Raw genomic sequence first — 5,420 nt, forward strand, 5'->3', positions numbered from 1 at the left:
TAGATATATAGAATAATAATTCATAATAATTTTAATATATTAAACTTTCAATAATAATAGTAGATATATAGAATAATAATTTATAATAATTTTAATATAATAAATTTTCAATAATAATAGTAGATATATAGAATAATAATTCATAATAATTTTAATATATTAAATTTGTAATAATAATAGTTGATATATAGAATAACAGGTAGTTGCGCATTTTCTACATTTACAACGCGACGCGTTTCTACAAACTTCCCCTTTTTCTTATTATTAAGAATCTCGACTGTTGTTATTAAAAATGTAATTTTCCTGACACAAATTTCATTTTCAATTTGATCGATAAGTCGATAACACCGACGCTAAGAAGTCCGTTCCTAAATCGGAGAATTATTCACAAACGTAAAAAGCAATATAACTTTTTCTTTTTCTTTTTCTTTAAATCTTGACACTCTGTATGTCAAAGAGTAAAAGGAAAAATACGAGATAAAGGAGTTTAGCATCTGCCTCTAATAACCATGGCAGGGGAACGCGAAACCACGGTTCCGTGGGCAACAAATGAGCGCCGATTCGTATTTTATCGCTTTATTGCGCTGGTGCTGCGCGACGGCATCTTCGTAATTAATACGTTAATGCAATAACACCATGGCTCTCATTTGCGGCTTAAAGACGAATTACGGCCACGGCTCGGATCCTTAAGTGTTATCACCGTTTTACAGCGTCCAGCCCTGGACGATAAACATTCTAGCACGATACCGTCGTAAAGGATCATTTACACGGTTCCGCGACAAGACGCAGGAAATTCAGATTTTTTTCCCTCTCTCCCTTCAACTTGACTAGCTTGTACCGGCGAACTTCACAAGCGAGGAACATCTCCGAAGGCAAATCAATGAAAATTAATTGACAGGTTTTAGGTTGGAATTTCTCGCTGGAAAATTTTGTAACGGGGAATGAAAATTTGGTAGTGGAGTGATAATTGTTTATATTCTGATTTTGTAGCTATCGTAGTATGATGTCCTTCAATGGAAAATTTCGCGGACGATAAACTTTGATTTAGGATATTAATTATAGAGTAAAGTTATAATGTTATCACATATATTGTATAATAATAATATATAATATATATTATTATATATATTTTATTTTTTATCTATTACATATGTATTATATATTATTATTATATTTTTTATATTTTTATATCATATAATATTATATAATATTATATCTATAATATTTTTAATTATATAATATTGTATTTAGAGTATGTTTAATTATATAATATTTTATTTATAGTATTTTTATATTATATAATATTATATGTATAATATTTTTAATTATATAATATTATATTTATAGTATTTTTATATTATATAATATTATATTTATAGTATTTTTATATTATATAATATTATATTTATAGTATTTTTGTATTATTTAATATTACATTTATAGTATTTTTATATTATATAATATTATATATATAGTATTTTTATATTACATAATATGATATGTACAATATTTTTATATTATATAATATTATATATAATATATATGTTATAATAACTTTATAGAATAAAAAGAAATATGTCACTACACTATACGTTACATTCACGACAGAAATATATCATGTCACTTATATTCACGCAGTGAATCAAAAATATTCAATTCGACCACACTGTCCACGTCAATATTTCATTAGACGAGAACTCTTTTAAACATCTCCTCTAAATTGTACACCAGATTGTATAAAATTATTCACTTTGCGAGCATTCATTCGTTCATCAGTCTCCTCGCGTTGATTTAAGAATTAAGAACGGCAATTGGACAATTTATACAACGGCACGCATTTAGGAATCAATTCACGTATGTATGTACATGAACGCGCGGCTCGTCTGCGCTCGATTCGTTCCTTCGATAAGATTTTATCTCTCGCATTTACAGTTAGACAGTATCTGCTCGCCGAGATTCATAATCAGCGTACGCTTTCAATTACCACACGGCCCAATACGGTGTATCGAGATCGTGTCGGGCAATAATTCCGCGTAATGTATGGACACAGCGAGTCCGCCGATTATCGCCACTTAATTGGCAACCGGTGATGCTTCTGAAGGTCGTAATTTCATTACTCGCCACCGTCCATCGATCGTACCGATTCGTCGGATCTCACAGCACTTTTGCATTTTTGCCCGAAGCTTCGCCCACATTGCGAAATTTTCGAACAGCGTCTGGGAATCGATCATCGTGTTACGCGACGGATCGTACAGTTATCGCCCGATTGATCGAGAGAAAGGAAGAGAGACAATCGATCCAGGTGTAAAGGATCGATAATTGGGATGATCAGTCGTACACCAGTCGCGAGGGGAAAGTCAGCGAAATCACTGCCCTCTCGCAACGTTTAACGATTCTTTAGTCGAATTAACCTATAGGAAGTTACACATCTGCATATAATTGCTCACGAAAGTGTTCGGACAGTTTTTATACGGTCAAAAATTGCGAATGTATGTGCTGTGTAAAATATTGTTAATATTAATATGTATAAAAATACGTGTAAAATTAATATGCATAAAATATTTGGGGATTTAAAGATTCGATTGTACTGGTTAAGCTTGTAACAAATCTAAGAAATTAGCATATGGTTGTTCGAACATTTATAGGAACGCTTGTAACATAAAACATTTTGGAATTTTATTAACATTATGATATATAAGACTATCGTGATTATACCAGTCAAATTTGAAGCAAATCTAAATAAATATGGATAAAATAAATAAATAAATAAATATATGTATATGGATAAAATATAAATAAATAAATAAATAAATATATAAATAAATATATATATATATAGATAAATATATATATAGAAATTACAAAAAGAGTACTATACTATGTTGTTAATTATATTAGTACCGTGATTACTAGTATAATTAGTATTGTGATTGTAGTCAAGTTTAAAAAAAAACTACTAATCAAGTTTAAACAGATCTAAAGGTATGTAAAAATTACAAGTATATAGAGTTACTCACGAAAGTATTGGAAATTTTATTAACATTATGATATATCAGATCGTGGTTGTATCAAGTTTGAAGCAAAATTGAAAAATGTATTATATATAAAAATTACCAGAAGTGTATTATACTATATTGTTGATTATATTAGTATCGTGATTATATTATTCAAGTTTGAAGTAGATCTAAAACTATGTATAGAAATTACAAGATATTTAATACAAGTAGGTAATATATTCAATATACACGGAGACCACAAAATTATTTAACCGCTTTGCGCTGGCAACTGATTTGCGGACCATAACGAGTGACCGAACCGTATACAATAATTTGTCGCTTTCTTTTTGAACTCGTCGGTATATCACTGGATAGAAATTATTGAGAAGTAATCAACATATCATTTGTTTTGCCTGGGTTACATTTAAATATGTATACTTAAAACTGAGAAAATGTTGCAATTTGCGATAAAACGTTCTCGACGCGCGTAGCACGTCATTCCACCGCAAGAGGTTAAACTACAATCCAACATAGGATCTGTAACCTTCAATGTTCAAAACTATCATGTGTATTTAAGATAATTATTTATTAAACGTATATTTGTATTTGTGTCACAATATCACGTTCCCCGATTGGCTACGAAGACAAAGTCATTCACTGCAAATATTTAGATAGTTTCGTGAACCACTTTTAACACACAATTTAATGAATTACTCGGATGATCTTCCCGCGTCCAATCCACAATTGAACCTTTAAATCAGCAAAAAGAAAAAAGAAAAGAAAATCCACTAGCAGAGAAAATATTAGCAATTCATCTCGCGCAGCGATCAACCGTTTAAATTTACATACAACGCGATACATTGCATCGGGAGCCCCTGAATAAATTGTCTTGCTACAAAGTACTTATATAGCTCATCTGAGTATACCTGACATAGCGTTTAGACGCCGCTTAGGTTGCAACAGGCAGCCGCCGTCACGATAAATAATCACGACGGTGGACGATCAGAGCGTGGCCAGCCTGGTTGAAAAAAACCAAGCCTGCACCGAGCTTAATTGACACGTACTAAATTCCCACTGGTGGCGGTGATCAGCCAGCCTCCTAATAACGCGGCCCAAGGCAAATAAAACCAGCATATCAGAGGGCTCGCCAGGAGAGAGACACACACGTGGTCTCCGGAGGTCTCTCCCCGAGAAGAGGAGAGACTTGGCCAGAGGAGAGGAGAGAACACCGCGTGCGCACACGCACCTTGTAATCATGACTCTCAATTGGTGTAGAAGGCGTTTGCCCGGGTTTCTTAATATATTTTCGTAGGCCGGTTGCACCTGTTGCTCGGCCGATGGACGAAACGAACCGGCTAATTACGAAGCAATCAATTACCAGAGGCCGACGTACAGGACAAGCTGCCGAACACTTTCGTCGTCTCGTGTTCGTCAGCCTGTTCCCGCGTATTACCGCGATCGATCTTCGACTTATCGGTTAATTTCTTAATTGCTGGGAATCACTTAGGGACGTGATAAGATACGGGGAGGGGAGGAAGGAGGCTCTCTCCTCTGGTGTAATTTTAAACGATAGCACGAGAAGGTTCAACTGGAGATGAAAGTTGAGAGATATGACGGTGATGAGATGTCAGGGGAGATTTTAGCAGAGTTTGAATGAAACTGTGAAAATTTGCAATTAGTACTGATGTAATAGATATTTCCTTAATTTTAAGTTTTCTGCTCTAGGAAAAACAGTTTTATATATACTGAAAGTTATATTCTGTATATGTGTGCATAGATAGAAAACTTTTATTTTTTTCCGGAAGTGAGGAAAAGTTCTAGTTGAAGAGAAACAGTTATTCTGCTTTGAAACAGAATTGTTTCTTTCAAACGTCACAAAAATGAAACAATCAGTGTCGTCGCGAATGATCACTGCCGTCGTCGTTCTAACGTTCGAATTACTTCTGTAAAAACCACTCATTACAACCGCCATAATCAAATCCACGAGCGAATATAAAGAGTTCACGATCCTTATCACAAGAGTCCACCGTCTCGACCACAAAAATGAAAAGATCAGCCGTCTTCGCTCTAATGTTCGAATTTCTTCTGTAAAAACTGCTCGTTACGACCTTAAAACTGTCATAATCGACAAAGTCCACAAGCAAAAATAAAGAGTTCACGTTCGGTTTCACAAGAGTTCACCCTCCCGATCATAATCGTTCGTTACGACTTTAAAACCGCCATAATCTTCTACAAATAAAAATGAAGAGTTCACGATCGGTTTCACAAGAGTTCACCCTCCCGATCACAACCGTTCGTTACGACTTTAAAACCGCGATAATCGTCTACAAATAAAAATAAAGAGTTCACGATCGGTTTCACAAGAGTTCACCCTCCCGATCACAACCGTTCGTTACGACTTTAAAACCGCGATAATCGTCTACA

This window comes from Frieseomelitta varia, unplaced genomic scaffold (genome assembly GCF_011392965.1).
Source record: "Frieseomelitta varia isolate USP_RPSP 00005682 unplaced genomic scaffold, Fvar_1.2 scaffold_433, whole genome shotgun sequence".
Classification (NCBI taxonomy): domain Eukaryota; kingdom Metazoa; phylum Arthropoda; class Insecta; order Hymenoptera; family Apidae; genus Frieseomelitta; species Frieseomelitta varia.